The 24,755-nt window shown below is 39.8% G+C and overlaps 1 long non-coding RNA gene across 1 annotated transcript; it reads left to right on the top strand.

Moving 5' to 3' along the window:
* LOC118238459 lies at positions 1–22,312 on the top strand. The gene is made up of 3 exons (XR_004768883.1): positions 1–473; positions 16,291–16,384; positions 19,001–22,312. It is a non-coding gene; the product is annotated as an uncharacterized LOC118238459 (long non-coding RNA).
* The last annotated feature ends 2,443 nt before the right edge of the window (positions 22,313–24,755 follow it).

Below are 24,755 nucleotides of genomic sequence, written 5' to 3'. Positions count from 1 at the left end.
TCCCTCTGGACTAACGGACACTGGCAGCGGCTGCAGATCCCAGCCAGGGCACAGGCAGGATGGGAGGCAATGGACGCTGGCTAGGCGCATTCCCTGAGTGGGTCTCAACAGTGGTGTGCAGCCCTGGCACGATCTTGTGTCCATCCCAAGGCTGTAGAGGAACGTGCCTGAAGATTCCCAACGTAGTTCAAACCAGATCTTGTGGCCAGGGCTTGACTTTTTTTGCTCCTCTCTCTTCCTTTGTCTCCTCCCTCCCCAATATTCCCTCCAGTTCCTCCGGTCCCTCTAGGGACTAATGGTTCTGCCTTCTGGTACAGACAGAGTACAGTCTCAGGCTCTCCAAGGAGACTTGCTGCTGACTGCAGACAGAATTTTCCCTTTGAAAGCAAGCACGGAAGAGCCAGAGAATGTCCACCAGGAGCAGATTAAAAAACCACAAGAGATCAAAGCCAAGCGTCAAAATGAAGATAAAGGTAAGGATGAGAGCAGTGGCCTTGATCCTTTGTGTGCCTGCTTGTTTTGTGCTCCTGGAGTTCAGTGTGGAACTTGGTGTCTGCATTGGCTGGAGGTAAACTGGGGAAGGCTGGTTTCCTGAATGACAGGGCAGGGGCAGGGGCAGGGGCAAGGGCAGGGGCAGGGGCAGGGGCAGGGGCAGGGGCAGGGGCAGGGGCAGGGGCAGGGGCAGGGGAGGAAATGGAGTGACTTTTCTCTTAGTCTCTCTTTTCACTGTCCACACACAGTAGAGTTATCTGAAAAGAGGGACCTCAGTGGAGAAGAATCCTCCATAATAATATCCATGTGTAAGGCATTTTCTTAATTAGTGATGGATGGGGGAAGACCCAGACCATTGTGGGTGGTTCCGTCCCTGGGCTTGTTCCTGTCTTATGTAAGTGTGCAGATTGAGCAAGCCATGGGAGACAGCCAGTAAGCAGCACCCCTCCTTGGCCTCTGTATCAGCTCCTGCCTCCAGTTTTCTCTCTTGTTTGTGGTCTTGTCCTGACTTTCTTCCTCCATCAGTTTGGGGATAGTGTTCTTTCTTGCTGCATCTTATTTCCCTGATAACAATTGCATTTACCTCAGAATTCCTGTGACAGTAATTTTCTGTGACAAAATAACTCAAGAACTCAGATTTTATCTCTGCCTGCCTGATGTGTTAAGTGTAATAGATTTGAAACCCATTAAAAGAGAATTTGATAATGCAAATTATAATAGGAAGTAAATTAGGTATATGACTTTGAACTCATCAAGAAAGGATAATGGAGTATTTTCTCTGAATTTGCCAAATGTTAATGGACTAGACATTATTGATATACTTATTGCCTGTAGATGTTATATATAGTTATTATACTTATTGTATATAGTTTATCTTATATTAGTTAAAACTTTTTAAACTATAGACAAAAAAGGGTGATATGTGGTGATGTCTTGCTTGTACAAATAAAGCCTGTCTGAAGGTCAGAGAAGGGAACTTGCCACTAGCTAATCATAGAAGTCTGGAGGCCTGTACAGACAGACAGGAAGTGAGGCAGCTGAGCAGAAGAGGCCCTTGGTTGGATCTTCTGCAACCTGATTTACAGATGGGGCCAGGTAGGTGCAGGGCAACTAAACCAGGTCCTTTGTAAGATCCAGGAACTCTCTTAACCAATGGGCCATCTCTCTACCACCACTAAGGTCTTCATATGGTGGACTTTTTTCTGGTCATTATTTTTTAATTCACATGCAAGGTATTAACTTAAAAAGTGATCTTTCTGAGACCAGGTGGTAATGCTTGCTTGTCACTTTGTTTAAGATTTCCTTTATTTCCATTTAATGATGCAACATGGACATCAAAAACATAGACTCCTCCCTGAGTTCACCTGGGGTTAAAGCTTTGTCACAGTTTTAGTTCCATTGTGTTTGAGAAAGACCCTCACTCTGCAGCCTAGGCTGACCTTGACCTTTCTTTGTACCATATATAGCTTGGAACTTGAATATTCATGTCTCCACCTTAGAGTTGAGGTTACAGCATGTAAAAATCACACCCAACTAGTTTCACAGTCTGTATTTTTTTCATTTTAAAAATTAGTTTAGAAATGAGGATTTTTACTTATTGCCAATTTGCTTCTGATTGACTTGAAAGCAATTTCATTTGAGACATCATTGTTCTTTCGTCTTCCCTTCCACTAGTACAAGGCTTTATGAAACATTTATTGAGTGAAGAGAGTAGAGTATAAGATTAAAATTTATTTACAGTTAAAATTCACATAGTGGTCATTCATCATTATCTAGGGTCACCTACCACCTATGACCACAACATTAAGTAGAAGTAAAATTGTTTGTTAGTTCTTTAGAAGTTCTGGCCTAGGAATAGTGAGTACCGTCTGACTAAATTTCAGTGCAATAAGAGTTGTGGGCTCACTTCTATATGTGAAGTGTTATATAGTCATTATCCATGGTATTTGAATAGTATTTATTGCATGGTTAATTTTAATAATTGAAAAGGGAAGGTCTGTAAAATATTGGTAACTTTAATTAAAGATAATCATAGCCAGAGCTAACATTATTGCTTGTTCAGTCAGTGTGTGTTGACATGTTTGTCGGACACCACCAAGAACATAGGTTACACCTCAAGCACTAGGAAAAACTGAGCATATATTCTTCTCTCTTTCATTCTTTACTTAATCCTATGATGTCAATACTAAAAGAATATCAGTAGCTATGACTTCATTACTACTCCTAATACTCTCTGATGCATAGTATCCCAGTTCATGCAAATACCAGAAGCTACTTTGTCTTTTCCTATTAAATTTGAGCTGCTTTTAGTTTTGCTGTCCCAAATAACAATAGCATACCAAATGCTGTGAGTATCTATTAAATTGTGATGCTTATATTCTTACCAGTGCATAATGAAAATATCAGATTATGAAAAACACATGGATTTGACTAGTATACCAGGTAAGGCACAGGCTATACTGTTATAAGAAGGAGAAAGAAAACTGAATGAGATGGTACATACCTTAAATCTCAGCACTGAGGAGGCAGAGGAAACAGAACTCTGAGTTTGAGGCCAGCCAGATCTACATGGAAAGTTACATGACAGCAAGGGGTACATGAGAGATACTGCAACAAAGACTCAACAAAACAAAAACCACAAATGTTCACAAACCTAAATAACAATAATCTGAATAATATTAGTAGTAGTAATAGTGATAACAATCATAAAAAGTGAGGTAAAATACACATGTTTCTATTATCATTATTACTACTGTTATTTTGAGATACTCCCACTGTAGCTAAGGAGAGTCTAGAAGTCACATAGTATCCTCTGCTGGTCTAGTATATTCACAACAGTCTTCCTCACTTGGCCACTGCAGTGTTGAGATAAGAAATGTGCTATGGAAACAGAGAGCAGAATTGTGGCTATTAGGCTTCAATGTGGGTCTTTTAACAATGGGGAAACGATTGGTTTAAGGATATAAAACTGCATTTGGACAAGAGGCATGGACTCTCTGAATTCTTGAGGTCTACTGAGAGTATGATAAATATGGTTTATAACAATATGCTATATTTTAAAAGTTGTGAGATAGTATACTTTAAGTGTTCTCAAAACAAAAATGATGAATATGTGTGATATAACATGTTAATTGATTTAATTAAGCCATGCCACTGTTACAAGATTTTGAAATCCAAGTGCTCACAGAACATATAAATCCCAGTGATGTAAGAAACTGATGAGTCACATGGCCACACCCTGCTGAAAGGAGGCTGGGAAATGTAGTCACCCCTCATATCTAGACATCCTCGTAACTAGGCATAGCCCAGTGATGTCTAAGGAGAGAGCCAAGTGTGTAACTGGCACTTACCATGTAGAAATGTTTCTGGAGAGGCAATCTTCTGAGTGAAATGGTCTTTTGTCTTAACTTGTATGACTCATATTGCTAATGAGAGAAAATATTTTCACATGTATACAAGAATTTGGTTTTATAGCTAAAGTACGTATTGATGTCTTTACCTCTCACTGGCATGTGAGTTTTCATTTTAGGGCATTCTTCCCATTAGTCTATTGTCTGTTACATAACAGACATAATTCTCTCAGTTTATAGCTTGTGTTTTGACATTGGAAAATAGCATTGCTTGGTAAACTGAGTTTATTTTAACTTGTTCAAGTGTATCAATTACTGCTATTTAATTTTCTGTTGTTGAGGCTGTGTTTTACTATGTAACACTTGCTACTCTGGAACTTGATCTGTAGACCAACCTGACCTCAAAATGACAGCAATCTTCCTTCCTTTGCTTCCCCAGTACTTCCACAAAACACGGGCCTGTACCAAAATGCCTAATTCAGTTACTTAATGTTGATGATGTGTATTTGAGATACTCTAGAGTCACATTATGCATGTGATGAATCTCTGTCTCTATATATCATGATTTATTGGATGACTTACAGGCTGCAGACCAACAATGATTACCTAGGAATGAAAAGTCCATGGATCCATTACATGCTAAATCCCAAGAGGGTGGGTGTCTTAGCTGAAATGGATGTGTTGACAAAGTGAAGACAGGCAGGCAAAGAAGGAACCGGCTGTGGAACAGTATTTTTCTACACTATGACCATGTATTACTGTTAATAAACAGCCCAGTAGCTGATCAGGAAGTATATGTGGAACAGCCTTACAGAGAGGACTCTGGGAAAAAGGAGGGCAGAGTCAGAGAAGTGCAAGGCAGCCACCCAACAAGCAGGATGTGAAAATCTGAGGTAATAAGCCACTAGTCACCTGGAAAAGTATTAATAGAAATATGGGTTTATTTAAGTGTAAGAGTTACTAACAAGCCTGAGCTATTGGTCAAGCATTTATAATTTATATTCAGCCTCTTAGTTTTTTGGGACTGGGCAGTTGGGACAGGAAATGTTTATTTACAGGTACCCAGCCTTCTGCCATTGTCCTTATATAGGCTCCTAGCAAAAGGCATGGGCCAGATTAAAGTCTGTCTTCTAGCCTCAAGGCCTGGATTATAAACATATGTGTTCCAGCTTCAAAATCCAGATGAAAGGCATGTTTTCTTTTTGCCTCAAGACATGCATCACTTCATCCTGGATTACAGTTCATTCCAGATATAGTCAAGGTGACAGCCAAGAGCAACCATCACAGTATTGAAGCAATCAATCATCTACTACACAAAAGTCACAGAGATATGTACCTTTATCATTATTTTCCCAAAGGTTCTTGACTTCTCCTTTGGATATGGAAAGGTTCTGTTGTTGTTGTTGTTGTTGTTGTTGTTGTTGAGACAGGGTGTCACTATGTATCTTATCTGTGGCTGTTATGGAATTCAGTCACTATGTTGACCAAGCTAATGTCAAACTCACAATGCTCTACCACTTCTGCTTTTCAATTGCTGACGTTAAAGGCGTAAGCATTACATCAGAGATTCATTTTTTGACATTGTGGATATAGGATATATTTTTTCAAATGTGAAGAACTTTCTTCTCTTCATTTCATTGGTAGGCTTTTCTTTAGAGGAATTACTCTTTTATATTTTAAAAATTATATTTGTATGTGTACATGTGTGCCTGAGTACACACGAGTGCTGGTTCTTGAAGAGTTTTTAAGTTCCTGAATACTCTGTTACTGAAGTTATGGTGGTTGTGGGCTGCTTGACATTGGGTACTGGGAACTGAACTCAGGTTAGTATGCACTCTTAACCATTAGGTAGTCTCTGCCACCATCCCTTCCTGCATCCCCCGGCTGACTTTTAAAGCTGACACACTAGTTTGTTTTTATCTCATTCAGTTTCATGAAATGCATGGTTATTTCTTGCCACTCTTTTGTTTCACTTGTTAATGTATTCTTGTACCACTACAACACTGACTTAATTATTATACTTTCATATTTCTTTTGAAATAAGTTCCCTTATAACCCAGGCAATCTTAGAACTCTGACCATGTAGCCTGAGATAACTGAGCTCCTGATCCTTTTGACCCCCACCTCGAGGGTGCTGGAATCCCATGCATGCACCACTGTGCCTTACTTCTAATAACTCTATATTCAGTAGGTAAATTTTTCCATTATTGTCTAAAGTCTCTTGGGGGTCTTAGTTCTTTCTCTTCCTAATGCCTTTAATTATTGTTTTCTCATGACACTTCACATAAAACTGGTATCTGTGTTCATGCTAGGCAAGACTACTACTAATGAGTCATAGTTTCCAGACCAGAGTACCTATCAGAGTCTATTCCCTCTCATTAAAAGTCGTTGGCCTTTTGACTGAGACAGAAGGCAGTGTAAGTCGACTAAGAGGCAGTTGGCATCTGTGTGGTTGTAGTTCTTCCTCTCCATGGTATGAATGTCACCATGATGGTAATTATTTTTAAAAAACTCACTGTAAAGTTTAACATTTCATATACTTCTGTTAAAATGATTTCATGAACCAATCTTTTTCACTAATGTTCATCTGACTTCTTTGAAGATTTTTTTGTGCTGTTTTTGTTATAGAGATTTGAGGTCTCACTGGATGAGGTAGCTGTAATTTCAGCAGTTGGGAGGCTAAATCAGGCCTTTATGAGCCTGAAGCTATCTTGGGTCACATTTAAAGACCACCCACACCAAGGAGAAAAAGAAGAGGAAGGGAGTCCACTTTGGCTTATTGATCACTTATCTTTCCACTCTGTCAGTATTATCATTTTGCTGGGGGGATTATAAATGATATCCCAAGGCCCATAATATGGTTACTTTGGAGTCCAGTAATCTATCTTTCTCAAGTACAGAGAAAGGCCTTCTGACTGAGAGAAGATCCCTTCCCAGGAGGAATTGGGATGGAATTCCATTAGCCAGGCAAGACAGGCTTTGTAGACAGATGCTGAAAGGCTGCCCTCCTGGGGATCCATCCAGACTTTTCATGTGAGCTTCTGAAGACTTCCTAAGAAGCTTTTCTACATTACAAGACAATATTTGTTCATTTCTGTATTCTTTTGTTCATCTGTTTCATTGCTTCTGGTTACCTTCCACATTTCCAATCTTAATTCCTATCTGTTGCTATGGTTAGTTTTGTTCATACAATGTGTCTTAAAGGCACAGAGTTTGTACATCATTCCCATGCTATTTGTTTTTCTTAGACACATTATTCTGTTATAAACATGTGTCACTCAGGGTTTCATGCATGCAAGGTGAGTAGTGTACCAATTATACTATATCCCTAGACTGCATCTTAAACATTAAAAAATATTTCACAGTCAATGTTTAGTGGCCTATATTTTTATCACAGGAGAATATGGTATTATAAAAATGTATTTAAAATACACAAAATTGGACATATTCTTACAATATAACCTTTTGAAACTGAAGAAACAGAAAGTGGGAATAATCCTAGTATAATTTTATTAATCTTTATGTCTCTATAATGAAATGCCTCAGGCTGGGTATTTTATGAAGAACATATAGTTTTGAACTCACAGTTCTGAAGGCTAAAGCAATAGTAACTCTACTTAGTAACTTATAAGGAAGGCCTCACTCTGGGGAGCAGACAATTGTGTAGAAGAAGAAATTGCAGTGTGAGACAGGAAGTCAGAAAGATAGGATGATTTGCCTTTTTGTCATAACCATTTCTCAGGCACTAAGTCAAGGTAGGACCCACATGGAAGTCTCCAATGAGCTTCCACTAACTAGAATTCAGTTCTACCATCTCTACACACAGACACACTAGGACTCACTCTTGCATTTTGCATGTAAATTATACAACTCACATGATTTCTCTTTCAAGGATTTGTGGAGACTGCTCATTCCTTAGAATTGACTGTGCCTTCTGTTTCCTCTTCAGCATTATAGGTAGTGGGTGACTCCTTACTGCTAATGTAGTATGGAAAGTGCTTTGTTTACAAATGTCCTGTTGAATGACAGTTTTCACAAAGTAGTGTTAGATGAGGTAAAGTTAATGAAAGCCTTCAAATGGTCAGGGCACTCTTTCCTGAACATCTGCTGCAATTGCTCTTGTAATCATGAGCGTTTCCAAATGTGTGTCCAGTATTCTATATTTGAAAGATTTCTAGACTGGTTTTCTTGAGAGGTTTTGTTATATACATCTATCTGTGTTCTTCAAATGCATAATCTATAAATTCTATATTTAAGCCAGGAGTATATTTTAGTTTTGGTTGGGCATCTCATTTCTGAAGTTCCTTTGGCTCAGATCATGTAGGAATGTATAGAGAATGTTTTGAGCTTTTTGGCACACTAGTTTTTTGTTTTCTCTGTGGCCATACATCTTTTTTTTTTTTTTGGCATTTTCCAAAGAATACATGCTATGTTCAGATATGGTAGAACATTCTACAAGAAGGAAAGTTCACAAGGTTTTACCTGTTTTGTAGAGGACAGTAGCTCAGACTGAAGCCTTAGGAACAACATTGCTAGTTGGCCTAGTCTCTTTACAGCAGCTTAAACTAGTGTAACTTCCCTAATCTAATCTTGCCTATTAAAGCATGAAGACAATACTAACTTTAGAGTATTGTTGAGAAAATAGATTGTTAACAAACTGGCTAATTATACAATATTTTGGAATATACTGGAAGCAAGGTAACATATGTGGCAGAGGAACATGCTGAGGGGGACTAAGTGTATCCTCTGTCCTAGATTGAATCCTGCGGCAAGAATAAACTGAAGGACTCCAATGAAGAGTTAGTGTCTTAGTGACAGACATATTGAAACTGAAGAAATTTGATGTCTGTGCTCAAATGTCCCATATGTGTAAATTTTATCCTCTTCTCTTTTCTTTGTTTTTTTTTATTTCTTGTTTCATCCCCTTCATTTCTTATCTCAAAGCTCCTCTCTTTCCTTCTGTTTGTCTGACATGAGCCCATCATTGAAAAGTTTAGAAGGCCAGCCTCTAAAATTTTTACTCATGGTACAAAGAAATGACCCACAATAAGCAAAGGATCTAAAATCTGTGGGAAAAAATAATCTATTTACAACATGATCCATGTCTATCCATGTCTCTTTATAATTCTCCATCCCACAACAAATGTTTCCAGGTTATATTTCCTTACCACAAATAATTTCCAGCCCTAGCAGGGTCCAGGACTGGAATTCTTTTGCACCATAAAAGGCAGATAAGAATCTTCACATAGAGGAATTGCTTATTGTCAACTCAAAGGTAGGAGTGTCTAGTGAAGGTCCCGTGAACTCCTTAATGGAGAGGAAGGTTAGTGAAGAGATTAAATCATCAGAGAATTGTAGAAAGGCACACTAGTGGGATATACTACATTTTTAGGTGGTCAGATAAAAAGCTAAAAGTTTATATATAGTAAAAATCTTTTTTATTTTATACATTATATTTAAATTAGAAACAATCTTATTTTACATATCAATTCCAGTTCCCTCTCCCTCCCATCTTCCCATGTCCCCTACCAACCCCCCAATTCCACTCCCCCATTCACTCCCCAAGGAGGGTGAGGCCTTTCAGCCCTTCCCCTTGTATCTAGGCTGAGAGAGTATCCCTCCATGGGGAATGAGCTCCCAAAGTCCATTCATGCATTAAGGATAAATACTGAAGCTACCGCCAGAGGCCCCATAGACACCCATGTTCAGGGGTTTTGGTTTGGTCCTAGGCTAGTTCCCCAGCTGTCAGACTGGGATTCATGAGTTCTCACTTGGTCAGGTCAGCTGTTTCTGTGGGTTTCCCCAGCATGGTCTTGACCCCTTTGCTAATCACTCCTCCTTCTCTCAGTCTGGATTCCAGGATTTTGGCTCAGTGCTTAGCTGTGAATCTCTGCTTCTGCTCCCATCAGCTACTGGATGAAGGGTCTAGGATGGCATTTAAAATAGTCATCAATATCATTATAGGGGATGGGTACTTAAGGTAGCCTGTCCGCTATTGCTTAGATTCTTAGTTGGGGTCAACCTTGTGGATCCCTGGACATTTCCCTAGTGCCAAACTTCTCTTTGAACCGATAATGGCTCCCTCCATTAAGGTATCTCTTTTCTTGCTCGTTTTCTGTTCTTTCCCCAACTCAATCTTCCTGATCCCTCATGTTCTCCCCTTCCTCCCCTCCTCTTCCTTCTACCTCCCTCCTCCCTCTCCCCATGCTCCCCAATTGCTCAGGAGATCTTGTCCCTTTCCCCTTCTCAGTGGTCCATGTATGTCTTTCTTAGGGTCCTCCTTGTTTCCTAGCTCCTCTGGAGGTGTGGATTGTAGGCTGGTAATGCTTTATCCTATGTCTAATATCCATATATGCATGAGTAAATATCATGATTGGCTTTCTGTGTCTGGGTTACCTCACTCAGGATGGTTTCTTCTAGTGCCATCCATTTGCCTGCAAATTTCAAGTTTCCATTGTTTTTTTCTGCTGTGTAGTACTCCATTGTGTAAATGTACCACATTTTCTCTATCCATTCTTCAATTGAGGGGCATCTACGTTGCTTCCAGGTTCTGGCTATTATAAATAATACTGCTATGAACATAGCTGAACAGATGTCCTTATGATTTGAATGTGCATCTTTTTTTGTGTATGCCTAAGAGTGGAATTGCTGGATCTTGTGGCAGGCTGAATCCCATTTTTCCAGAGGAACCTTTATACTGATTTCCAAAGTGGCTGTACAAGTTTGTACTCCTACCAGCAATGTAGGAGTGTTCCCCATTCTTCACATCCTCTCCATCTTAAACTGTCATTGGTGGTTTTTTTTAGCCATTCTGACAGTTGTAAGATGATATCCCAGAGTTGTTTTGACTTGCATTACCCTAATGGCTAAGGATGTTGAGCAATTTAAGTGTCTTATAGCAATTTTAGATTCCTCTATTGAGAATTCTCTACTTAGTTCTGTAACTCATTATTTAATTGGATTATTTGGTGTTTTGGTGACAAGATTCTTGAGTTCTTTGTATATTTTGGAGATCATCCTTCTGCCAGAATGGGGTTGGTAAAGATCATTTTCCATTTTGTGGGATGCCATTTTATCTTGTTGACCGTGTCCTTTGCTTCTCAATTTCAAGAGGTCCCATGTATTAATTATTGATTATATGTGCAACTGGTGTGAAGTTCAGAAAGTGGTCTCCTGTACCAATTCGTTCAATGGTACTTCCTTCTTTCTCTTCTAAGAGGGTCAGTTTGACTGAATTTATGTTGAGGTATTTGATCCATTTGGACTTAAGTTTTGTTCATGGCAATAGACATGGATTCTATTTGCAGCCTTTGACATGTCAGCACCCAGTTATGCCAGCACTATTTATTGAAGATGCTTTCTTTTTTCCATTGTATAATTTTAGCTTCTTTGTCAAAAGTCATGTGTCCATAGCTGTGTGGATTAATTGGGTCCTTAGTTTGATTCCATTGATCTACTTTTCTGTTTTTATGTGAATACCAAGCTGTTTTCATTACTGTAGCTCTATAGTAGAGCTTGAAGTCAGTGATGGTGATGCCTCTGGAAGTTTGTTTATTGTACAGGGTTGTTTTGGCTATTCTGGGTTTTTTGTTTTTCCATATAATGTTGAGTATTGTTCTTTCAAGGTCTATGAAGAATTGGGCTGAAATTTTGATGGGGATTGCATTGAATCTATAGATTGCTTTTGTTAAGATTGGCATTTTTACTCTATTGATCCTACCTATCCAAGGGCATGGAAGATCATTCTATTTTTCTGGTATTGTCTTTAATTTCTTTCTTTAAAGGCTCGAAGTTCTTGTCATACAGGTCTTTCACTCATTGGTTAGAGTGACCCCAAGATATTTTATGTTGTTTGTGACTATTGTAAAGTGATGTTTCTCTGACTTCTTTCTCAGACCATTTATTGTCTATATATAGTAGGGCTACTGTTTTTTTTTTTTTTGTTAATCTTGTATCCTGTCAGTTTTCTGAAGGTGTTTGTCAGTTGTAGGAGTTCCCTGGTTGAATTTTTCAGGTAACTTATGTAAACTATCATATCTGCAAATAGTAAATGTTTGACTTCTCCCTTTCCAATTTGTATCCCCTTGATCTCCTTTTGCTGTCTTATTGTTCTAGCTAGAACTTCAAGTACAATATTGAAGAGATATAGATATAGAGAGTGGACAACCTTGTCTCATTCCTGATTTTAGAGGAATTGCATTGAGTTTCTCTGCATTTAAAATTTGATGTTGGCTGTTGCCTTGCTGTATATTGCCTTTATTATGTTTAGGTATGTTCCTGTTATCCCTGATCTCTGCAAGACCTTTATCATGAAGGGGTGTTGGATTTTTCAAAGGCTTTTCCAGCATCTAGTGGTTTTTCTTTTTCAGTTTGTTTATATGATGGATTATATTGATGGATTTTCATATGTTGAAACATCCCTGCATTTCTGGGATGAAGCCTTGGATCATGGTGAATTATTTTTATGATCTGTTCTTGGATTCGATTTGCCAGTATTTTATTGCGTATTTTTGCTTCAATGTTCATGAGAATATTGGTCTGCAGTACTCTATCTTAGTTGTGCCTTTGTGTGGTTTGGGTACCAAGGTAATTGTATCCTTGTGTGGAACACTTTGAGGAGAATTGGTATTAGCTGTTCTTTGAATTTCTTGTAAAATTCTGCACTGAAGCCATATGACCCTGGATTGTTTTTTGGTTGAGAGACATTTGATTTATATTTTATTAGGGGATATATGTCTACTTAAATTGCTTATCTGTTCAGGATTTAATTTTGGTAAGTGATATCTATCCAGATAATTCCCATTTTCCTTTACATTTTCGAATTTTGTGGAGTACATGTTTTCAAAGTGTGACCTGATGATTTTCTGTATTTCCTCAGTGTCCGTTGCTATGTCCTCCTTTTCATTTCTGATTTTGTTAATTTGCATGTTCTTTCTATGCTTTTTGGTTAGTTTGGATAAAGGTTTGTCTATCACGTTGATTTTCTTGAAGAACCAACTCTTCATTACATTGATTCTTTGTATTGTTTTCTTTGTTTCTAGTTTATTGATTTCAGCCCTCAATTTGGTTATTTCCTGGCATCTACTCCTCCTGGGTGAATTCTCTCCTTTTTGTTTTAGAGCTTTTAGGTGTGCTGTTAATTCTCCAGTGTGACTATTCTCCTGTTTCTTCATGTGGGCACTTAGTGCTATGAACTTTCCTCTTAGCACTTCTTTCAAAGTGTCCCATATATTTGGGTATGTACCTTCATTTTCATTGAATTCTAGGAAGTCTTTAAATTCTTTATTTCTTCCTTGACCCAGGAGTGATGCTATTGAGCATTGTTCAATTTCCATGAGTTTATAGAGTTTCTGTAATTTGTATTGTTGTTGAATACTAGCTTTAAACTATGGTGATCCAATAAGATACAGGTGGTTATTTCAAGTTTTTGTCTCTGTTGAGGTTTGTTTTGTTGCTGAGTATGTGGTTGATTTTAGAGAAGGTTCCATGTGGCACTGAGAAGAACGTATATTCTTTTGTGTTTAGATGTAATGTTTTAGAGATGTGTGTTAAACCCAATTTGGTTATAACTTCTGTTAGTTCCTTTGATTCTTTGTTAAGTTTCTGTCTGGTGTTCCTGTCCAGTGGTGAGAGTGTGGTGGTGAAGTCTCCCACTATAAGTGTGTGGGGTTTTATGTGTGGTTTGAGTTTTAGTAATGTTTCTTTTACAAAAGTGGGTGCCTTTGTATTTGGAGCATAGATATTCAGAATTGAGACTTGATGGATTTTTCCTGTGATGGCTATGAAATGACCTTCTTCATCTCTTTTGATTAATTTTAGCTTGATGTCTAATTTGTTAGACAGTAGGATGTCTACACCCACTTGTTTCTTAGGTCCATTTGACCAGAAAATCTTTTCACAATCCTTTACTCTGAGGTAACATCTCTCTTTGAAGTTGAGGTGTGTTTCTTGTATGCAGCAGAAGGATGGATTCTGTCTTTGCATCCATTCTGTTACCCTGTGTCTCTTTATAGGTGAGTTAAGATCATTAATATTGAGGGATATTAATGACATTGATTGTTGATTCTTGTTTGTTTTGGGTTTGTTGTTGTTGGTGGTGTTATGTGAGGATAATAGTGGGCTGCTTTTCTCCCAGCATTGGGTAACCAGGTAACCTATAAAAACAGGAGACTAATGCAAGCTGGCCACTTTCAGTCTGCTGCCGAAATTTTGCTATGGTTTCTTGATAAGAGAAGCTTTTTATCATCAATTACTTAGGGCTGTAAGTCAAGGAGAGTATCTAAGTTTAATTTGCACAAGAACCAAATCCTGGTACCTCCCAGTGCTCTGGCTTAGGCAGCAAGAATCTTTAGGTAAGTTTGCTTTTTCCTGAGGATAAGTAAATCAAATGATTACCTTTGTGGTTATCGCCTTAGGGGAAACAGAAGCAGTAAATTTCTGATCCAAGATCTTGGGTTAGTAAACTGGGATGAAGGTAAATGCAAGTAGTATGAGAATCTTTTAGTGTGGAGTTAGTTTAGGTTATTGATTGATTCTCTATCTTCCAGTGAGTTAAAACCAGGACATTGTTATTTTTTTCCATCTACTCGGGCAGCTAAAAGTCAGCAGTTTGGGATATGTAGTAATTGTATGTCCTTACATATCTGAGAATATTGTAGACGGAATGCTTTTGCCTGGGCCCTAAACACTGACCAAATGCTTGTCAATAAGGATTATTTCAGGAAGGCAGATCTCTGCAATTATATAGGAGAGGGGAACAATGACCTGATAGTGGGAATGGGGTCTCATATATAACTAAAACATATAATCAGTAAACTAAGACCTCGTAATGGAAAGAATGTTTCACACATTGCTAAGGAGTGTAATCAGTGAATTCCAAATACATGGGAGAAATTGTGCCCAGAAAATGATCAGATAGTGCTAAACTGTGGGAAGTAATGCCAAGTTTGTTACAGAAAGGTATAATCTACAGCAAGAAAAGAGAGAATTCATTCTCAGGAGTATATTCTAATACACCTTGAATATTGGTTTAATCCCCCAGAGTAATTCTTTATCCTTATGGGTTGATTTTGTGAAAGGAGGCTGATTAATTACTGTGTGATCTTGCTGCTTGTAGCACCCATCATAAACAAACTCATTATATATATACATATATATATGTATATATATATGTGTGTGTGTGTTTGTTTGTTAAATATACATATATTACATATATTTAACACATATATACATATATGTGTGTATAGTACACATACAAATTTATATATCCATTTATCTATCTCTATCTCTATCTCTATATATGATTAACCTTGGATTACTGTTCATCTTTCCTCTACCTCCTTCATGGTGGGCTCTTTCACACTTGGCTCCACACATATAACTTCTATCATTATTAAAACACACTGCAGAGAGATCTGAAACTTATTCCTTTCCCTGTGAAGTTTTGGCAATTTTTGGTTGAATGGATAATAATTGAAAGAATAACAGCAACAAAGAACATACCTGAGACATACACATTCAGTGTGAGATCCAACAAGGAGCAAGTTGCTGAACCCCACATGAGCTAAACACATGGATGGGGCTTGGGCTTCTAGGGCAAGGGAGGTGTTGGCAGGGAATGGGCAGAGGCAACAAGGACATTTGTAAGTGCACATGAAGTCTCTAGGAAGCCTGTGACTGTGCCTACCTGGGCCAGGTGTCTTTCCTTCCTGTGAGTGGACGTTCCTAGTCAGGAAGGGAGTCAGGGAGAGGAGCTCTTTAGCACCACAGGTTATTAAAGCATTTCATTTCCTCAGAGATGCAAATTTCTCTTCCAGAAGGGCAATTCTTCCTGGTTAATCCTGTCAGTAGAGGTGTTGTTTCTCTTTCTAACCCTAGTGAAATATGTGAAAAAAGGTGTTTGAGGGAGTCATGAAGTATCATGTATCCTATAAACACGGAATTGGGTGAATCAGGAAGTCCTCTTCTCCACAAAGATAATGACTGTAACTATTTTGGAATATATCGTTCCAAATCACAACATCGTGTTTATTTGTAGACTAAGTCTCACATAGTAGCCCAGGCCGATATCAAACTCACAATGAAGCTCAAGCCAACCTTCCACTTTCCCTAAATCCTTCTTCCTCAGCCTCCCTCAAGTGCTGGTGTTATAGGCATGTACTTTGAAATCTGAAATGTGTTTATGTTTATAATGTATTTCTGGTGGTTTGAATGAAAATGGCCCCATATTCTTATGTGTTTAAATCATTTGTCCCCAGGTAGTACACTGTTTTTGAAGGATTTGAAAGTGTGGCCTTGTTGATGAAGGGGTGTCATTGGGGTGAGCTTTGAGATTACAAAAGCTCAAGCCAGGACCAGCCTCTTTTCTCTCTTTCTAAATATGTGTCTCTGTCTCTGTCTCTCTCTGTGTCTCTCTCTCCCACTCTCTCTCTCCCTCTTTCACCTACAGATCAATGTGAATTCTCAGGTGCTACTCCAGTGCCATGCCTGCCTGCCTGCCTGCCACCATTTTCCTATCATGATGAAACGAATCCTCTGGAACTGTAAGCAAACCTCCATTTAAATTTTTTCTTTATAAGTTGCCTTTGTCATAGTTTTTCACTACAGCAATAGAACAGTTAATATACTTTTTGATTGGGTGGGATCATTTGCTGATGATTGAACATCAATCTATTATCACAGTAATACACCCCACCTGGGGATCAAATTTGACCAACCCTTTTCTATCCCCTTATCACACACCTACATTGAACACTAGCATAGTAAGAACTGTGAAAAGGCCTGTACTGGGGAACCTTGCTTAACACTGCTGTGTTCAGTATTTCAGAAACTTGTCCAGCCCTTAAGTACAGCAGCCACATATTGCACATGCACAAGAAAAAACTGTTCATTACATAGACAAATCCAGGGGGCCCATGTGTTTCCATAATATGATTTTAAAGTTGTTTGTCTTTTGCTCACTAGTAAATCAGGTAAGTCACATGAGAGGGGGTGTGCTTACCCAGGTATTGTCTACTGGAAAGGAAAAAAGAAATACTAACTTTGAATAATGTTAAGATGTCTTCCTTCAACACTGGTGACTATAATCCAGTGTACTTATTGATAGCACAGTACATTTTACTTTGCTTTCGCATGCTTTTCCTGTTTTCACTACATTAACAATCTCAGCTTTGCCCCAGGTTTTAGTAGTTGGGCCAGCCTATGGATTCTCTGTATGGTAGGAAACAGCCTGGGATCCTGAGCTCAGGAGGCCAAGGAGACTGATGAAAAACAGGGCATCATGGCAGGCTGGACCTGAGTCATGCCTCAGCTCTAAGCCCCAGTTCTGGCCAGTATCCAGGTACAGAGCATGACTCAGGCACCAGCCTTTCTTAGGCCCTATCTCATAAAACCCAAAGCCAGACACTTTCTCCCAGGCCAGGCTCTAACCCCATAATGCCTTTCTGAGGTCCCACCCAATGGCCTTGAGCCTCACTCAGGTCTATTGCTTGAGGCTAAGCTGACAGCCTGAGTTAAGTCTCTGGAGACCTAAGAGAAGGACAGAACCGACTCCTGGGAGTCTTCATCTGACCTCCACTTGTGGGTGCACACACGCGCGCGCACACACACACACACACACACACACACACACACACACACACACAGAGGCTCACACTAAATATGGTTATGTTAATTAACAATATATACTCAGCCTCTGTCCTATACTTCAATGAAATCGTGAATCCATGCTTCTGAATCTGCCTGAGACCAAAACCAAGAAATTTTAAAAGCATCCTCACTTGTAGTTAAATTCATATATTCATATTGATAGACTCTTATTTTTATTAGTTCAAATTGGAAACAAGCCTGCTTCACATGCCAATCCCTGCTCCCTCTCCCTACCCTCCTCCCCTGCCCCCCCACAAAACCCCACCCCATCCCCCCTCTACTCCCCAGGGAGGGTAAAGCCCTCCATGGGGCATCCCCAAAGTCTATCATATCATCCTGGGCAAGGCTAAGCCCTCTCCCATGTGTCCAGGCTGAGAGAGCATCCCTCCACGTGGGATGGGCTCCCAAAGTCCTTTCATATGCCAGCGATAAATACTGATCTACTATTTGTATTTTATATTCTCAGCATTTAAAACAGTAAATAGTCTTTTTAAGCAATAACAAATATCTCCTGCAGAAAATAGAGGATTACTAAAATTAATTCTCAACTAAAGAAACTATGAGCAATGGTGTAGAAGGTCTTATTTCTGAGATATATATTACCTAGAATATGACTTAAAATTCATAGCTCCTCAACTATGAAGTTCAGTATACTGTGAACAATATTTAACCCCTCCATGAACCTAGGACAGTGATATAAATGTTGAGTTCAAAATAGTTTTAAATACATCAACCGCCATTTAGTCCCTGTACTTGTTTCCTTGAAAACTAACAACAATATTTAGAATGCTATATATACTTTAAGTCAGTAAGCCAAGGATACAAACCTGAAGCTATACTAGGTATACTGGGTCAATCTCAGTAGGAGCTCTATGGATACTGTTGTAACCAATTCCAAGGGAACTCCTTCCTTGTTGACCAGAAGCCTCTGTGAAGTCACCACAACAGTTGGAAAAATGGTTTTGGATGTGCAAGGATCAGAATCTTAGTTTTAATAGGAAATGTTCATATGCATCTCAGACTGGATCCACAGTAGTGACATTCTTACCTTCTCCCTAGAGAGCTGGGATTAGATGTCTGTACCACTACATGTAAGCCACAGGGTGTAGATTTGTCATGACTCCATTGCAATGGTTCATATTGCCATAGTGCTCAGAGGTACAGGAGAAAAGAAACAGCTGTCTAAAAAGTGGTTGCCGAAAAGGAAACTTGGCTTAGCTTTCATCTGAATGCTTTTATATGCTATGTATATACATAGAGAATGGAAATGACATGTTCCCTGTGCTTTCCTCTCTTCTCCAATCATGTAAAAACTCATTTTTTTCTATGTGGTGTCATGTTTACTTTTGTACATCAATATATATCAGTCTGTGTGTGTGTGTGTGTGTGTGTGTGTGTGTGTGTGTGTGTGTGTGTGATATTAATAAGTGATATTAATTTGTTTCTCTGTTGCTGGGATGATACACTGACCAAATGCACCTGGAGAACCAGAGTTTTTATTTGGCTTACAGGTGCTATTCCATCATCCACTAAGAGCGACCGAGGAACCTGAAGGCAGAAGCTGAGCTAGAGACTGTGGAGGACTACTGCATGTTGTCTTGCTCCCTGAGTGCAACACCATTTGGACGTGGAACATCACTTGCTCAGCTCCTATTCTCTCCTTTTGAAAATTTAATTTAGTTTCAATTAACACAGAGTTACATCCTTCATCTTCTCTTCCCTACAGCTGTTCCAATTCACTCACATGCTACCTAAGGCTATGTCTGGGTTCTTGGTCTTACTGCAACTGGGGTCTCTGTTGATGTCCAAGAACCATGTTGTCACTAAGGCCATGTGGAAGCCTGGGATTTGGGCTATGACCTGTGGTCATTTTGGTGTCAGACTGCCATGCCGCTGTTGGGACCATGTTGATTTGAGTGGCCTGTGCTGCTACTGGAGGACCTTATGACATCCATGCTCGAGCTGCTCCCAAGGGGTCATAATTGGGTCTATTGACCTGCAGCAGCCAGGATCTGAGTTGATATCTGTGGCTCCTGTGTCTACCAAAGTCACTAGGAATGCGTGGATTCTGGGCAGCCACCAGGGACCTAGTTCACCAAAAACTCATCCTATTGGGTCATATCTGTTGTTAATTATCCTTTCACCTCCACCTTCTGTCACACAGGAGTTTCAGTGGAACTTTCAGGCTCCTCTCAAAAGTATCAGGTATTTTCTGTACCTATGAATCCAGGTAGACAAAGCTCATTTCTTTCTCATTTTTTTTTTTGAGAATCTATTACTGGCATGTCCCTGTGCACATCTACATGAATTAGCACCATAAAAAGTTCCTTTGCAAAGAGGTTCACTCCCTGGGTCCATCTTTTGACTGACTTTATCCCCCAGACTTTAATTTTGTGGAAAAGAAGGTACTAAATGCCTGAACTTTGGGATATCCTCGTGTTTTACTCCTTTCTGTGAGATGACTCATGTAAATTTGATGACTTTACTTTTTGCCACTGGGTGTCCTTTGGTGTCTACAAGACTCCTCCTGTAATTCACAGGTTGAATGAATAACTTAAAATCTTATCTTATGGCCCTGGGCCTAGAATTCTGATTTTCTCTTTTGCATTTACAGTGACAGTAGGGCTCCGATGTTGTCCTCTGCATATCTCTTGTTCCACAAGAGCCTTTTCCTTGCCTACAGGTATTAGAATTGAGATGATGTAGTTCAGGATTCCATTGCTGACACTGTCTATGCAGAGTGGGCAAAGGGTTCCTCCCCAAAATTCAGGCTGGGTGTTGTGTCCCCTTCTGGCCATTTTCTAGGATTATTTTGATGTTCTTCTATGTATCCAAACATTTATCTTCTGTACCTCTTTTCCCTTTTGACTCACTAGTTATGTTCTCTGTGACAGTACAGGAAGATTGTTTTAAGTGAAATTGAACCTTCCACAGTCTTTGGTCTTCTTATAGGTATCCACAGGGCTTATGCGAGGTCTTCAAGTTTCAGAGTCTACATGGTCACCAGTTAGAAGTTGTTCCAACATCCTTAGTTACTTCTCCTTGTGATGTTTTTGAACACATCCCCCTGTGTTTCAGTAGGCCAGCTTATAACCATTGACACCACACATAAATGTCACCTTGTTACAGCCTCTTCCTGAGAGTCTTTGACACTCTCTTGCTGCTCTAGCTGTAATCAACATTCTTCCTGGGGTTTCCAGGTATATTTCTTCATACCCAATCTCTGTTTCGTCCTGTTTCTGTTTCAACCTCTTCCAAAGCTTGGCTGTCTCTTGAGACTACACATAGATGGCTTGCTCTTCCTGGAGTTTTCTCTTTTGACATTTTCCTGCACTGTCAGAGCTCTTAATTGCATGCAGCTGGTGAGGTGGCTGTGTAGAGTGACTATTGGATTGCTCTGCTTTGGTGCTGGCTGTCTGCTGTGGTGTAGCTTTCTGATTTCCAAGTCAATGAGGCAGTCAGGAGGATTCTTTGTTGGTGCTCTTGTGTTGTTGTCCTCTTGATGGCTGATGTATCTTTTAATCCCCAAGAAGATGTTTCATCCATACTGGACATGTTGGTTCCAGGTCAGGAACAACTGGGTAAGGAGCTCAGAGTTCCTCTTTATCTGTGGAGTTTGCATTTTCTTATCATAAATGAATACTTTTAAGTCAGTGAATCTATCGATTTAACCTTGCCTGTAAAGTGGCAAAAGACCAGACCCAGTATGGAAAATTGCATGGAGTTCATACACTGCATTTTGTGGTAATCCAGGGCCTCTGTAGATCCTAAAATTGTGAAATCACATGGAACTTGGAGCCAGTGTCCTGAGGACACCAGATGTTGGCGTTCCAGAAATGACATGGGGTCATTCTGCAGTATGCCTCAGCTGTTGCCCTGGCTACAGCCTTCCAGGTTTCATAGCTGGTTTTGATGCAGTTTCATACTTCATGATAACATTTTATGATGAGTTGGTGTCCCGTATATCATTATCCAGGTCTAGGGTCTTAAAGCTTTTTTCCATCCCTGGAGTTCCTGTTGGTTTGGGCCTGTCCCAAAGGCTGAAAAAAACCCCAAGTCAATCAGAACTCAAGTAGCAGAAGTAGCACTCTGTCTTCAGGAAGGAAGAAAATATTGGCAAGAACAGTGGATACACTTCATTTTATTCTTCTGAAGTATTATCTAGTAATGAGATATGTATCTTTGTAAGGATGTCTACACATGCTCCTTCCCCTCTGCTGAACAGAGGATTTTACAAAGAGATACATTTCTTCTTTCTTCCTGTCCTCTTGTGGTTGTCTTTTCTTGAACATGGATCCTTTTCTTGTGGTCTTAAAAACTGCTGACTGTAACAAAGTATTTTATTGCTTCAGTGGTTCCTAGAAGGTAATGGGTTCCAAGATAAACAGTTTAACTGCCAAGTTGTGCTTTGGTGTGAAACGCTTGCTTGCTAGGATGACTGTGTCCTCTGCTGGACATCTGTTACAAAGTCTATCTTCGCCCATACCCAGAAAGAATATGAGATAATATGGCTCATTAAAATTGTCTTTGTGGGTTTTTCCATCTTTTAAATAATCTGTTTTAACTTCTGTACATTAGTGCTTAGTCTGCGTTTATATTTGTATGAGATTGGAGGATACCACAGAACTGCTGTTGCAGACATATGTGATCTGTCACATGAGTGCAAGGAATTGAACCTGGCTCCAATGGAAGACAGACAATGATCTTCACTGCTGAGTTATCTCTCCAGCTCAGTTTTCACCTTTATACTCCTTGGGGTAAGAATACCCTAAGCCTTACCTAGCAAATTCTCTCTGTTTTGGTCCTAGCCAGTCTCATTTTAATAAAAGGCCTTAATTTACAAAAATCAAAAGTTGAGTCACTGGTGAATCTCTGAATGACCCCTGACCTACAACATTTGGAGGCCCCAGTGAGATCTGGGCAGTCACACAGTAGCTGCCAGTTTTTTTTTTTTTTTTTTTCCTGACTAGCCTTGCTTCTCTGGGGACTCTTCACCTAGGGGATGATGAATTTGAAAGGCCTTATTTGGGGGACTGCTGAGCAAGTACCCAATGCCTGAACTTCATAGAGGAGTGGGTATTCAGGTCTTGAGCGCTTACAGCTGGGAACAAAACATAGATCAGAGAAGCTCAGGACTTGTGGATGCCACAGGTGAATACCTGTACTGGAGCCCCGGAAATGTGAGAGGCCTAGTATTTGCAGGAGTCAACAGCAAGTTTTCAAATGCAAAATTTGTAAAAGGAGGCATTTGAAAGCCTCTGGAGTTGTAGGTAATGATCCTGTCTGTGCTAGAATGCAGTCTTGATACTGGTAGGAAAGCTGGAAGCAGCATTATTGCTTGACTCAGTCTCCTGGTCATTGACTTCCATCTGACTATAGGCTTCAGTGTCTCTCCAATTTTCTGTCAAAAACCTCATCCCCACTCACACTCACATTTGTAATAGATTTTCCCAGGTCTTTCCCTTGAGAGACATGATCCACTGAGGCATGATCCACTGTCCCAGGTATGTTGCAGCAGTGTGTTTCCCTTGCTCGTTCCCAATATGTTTTCCCAACAAGGGTGCCTTGATCCAGCCACTGTCCTCTTGAGAGAAGTTCTGTCAGGAGGGACAATCTAGAGGGACAGGGGTGATATGAGAGATAGCAACAGTCATTTTTGATACATGTTCCTTTCTCTACTAACTATCTACATAATTGGAAATCTTCAAAACCTCCTGTTCCCAAAGCTTGCATCTCTATAAGAAATGATATTTTATAAATGCAAGTCAACATGGGCATACTGTCTGCAACTACTTCAAAACCTCTTCACAACCAAGGAGAGGAAAATAATTCAACAGCAAGCCGAAAAACTGGTCGTTGAAAATGACAGGAAATCAATAACTGACCCTGTGGTTGTCAAAGAAGTATTCCTTGTCAAACAGCTGGCTTGGGACCTGAGTTCTGGTGAAGGTAGGCAGTCTCTCAACCACTTTCACCAGACTCTGTTAGGGGGTGTCTCTGGGCAACACACGGATAGCCCACAAATGTATCAAAGCTAAGCCAGAAAACTCAGGGTTCAGATGAATCCTGTTTGCCTTTCTGGAGTGCAGACTTACACCCCAATTGACTGGGAGGTCACAGGAATCCAGAGGGCTATTAATATGGTTTTATTTACCAGTCAGAGCAAGATAGAAATTAGGAAGTAAATTTAGAAAGAAGAGGGGGTTTCAAGAAAGTATTGTCAGAGTTAGTTAAAATTGTTTCCTAAGTATATAATGAGAAAAATACTCCAGAGGACAGACAGACTAGGAAACTAGCTATGGCTTTGTTGGCCACATGCTAACCACAAGTATACGGGCTTTGAGGAACTGCAAGAAAAGGCAAAAAGTGATGATAGCAGACATAAAAAAAGAGAACACTTCCATGGAAAAAGCAATGTGCACAGGGTGAGGAGATAGGCCATAGGAAAGACAAATGCCCTACATGTAGCTAATGTACACCTTGCTGGGAAATGTTCTATTGGAAAAATGAATGCCTGAACTGAGAACGCAGGTGTGCATCTCTGTTCCAGATAGGGACAGACTGATGGAGTATGCGCTGTGCCACCCATAGCCCACAGGATTAGTCTGAGAGAATGTGCGAGTGCTCCCATTAACTTTCTGGATGGCATGGGAACCACTTGCTCAGTTGTAGAACAGACAGGCAAGCCCATAAGTATGGGCCCTGGGGAAATACTTGCTGATTTTATACAAACTGTTTCCAGATCCTTAGAGGTAACTTGGCTACACATGAAAAACACTTCATAGAAGGGGAAAGACTCTGCATTCCAAGGTTTCTGTTCTCATAATCTGGTTGCTCTTGGCTAGAATCTGTACTGTTCCTTGTTGCAGGACCTCTAGCCCTACTGTTCCTTCTGATTACTGTTGGCTCTGCACATTTGATGTTATAACTAGGTATGTAAATTCATGCTTAGAAATAGCTGATCTCCAAAATTTACAAAGAGCTCAAGAAGCTAGTCTCCCAAACACCAAATAATCCAATTAAGCAGTAGGGTACAGAACTACATAGAGAAGTTGAAAATGGCTGATAGACACTTAAGAAAGTGCTCAACTACCTTAGCCATTAGGGAAATGTGAATCAAAACAACTCTGAGAATCCATCTTACTCCTGTCAAAATGGCTAAAATCAAAAACACCAATGACAGTTTATGCTGGAGAGGATGTGGAGAAAGGGGAGCAGTCCTCCACTGCTGGTGGGAGTGCCAACTTGTATAGCTACTTTGAAGAT

The sequence above is a fragment of the Cricetulus griseus genome, chromosome 3 (genome assembly GCF_003668045.3).
Source record: "Cricetulus griseus strain 17A/GY chromosome 3, alternate assembly CriGri-PICRH-1.0, whole genome shotgun sequence".
NCBI lineage: Eukaryota > Metazoa > Chordata > Mammalia > Rodentia > Cricetidae > Cricetulus > Cricetulus griseus.
Note: the sequence above shows the minus strand (reverse complement) of the source record. Positions and strands in the feature narration are given on the sequence as shown.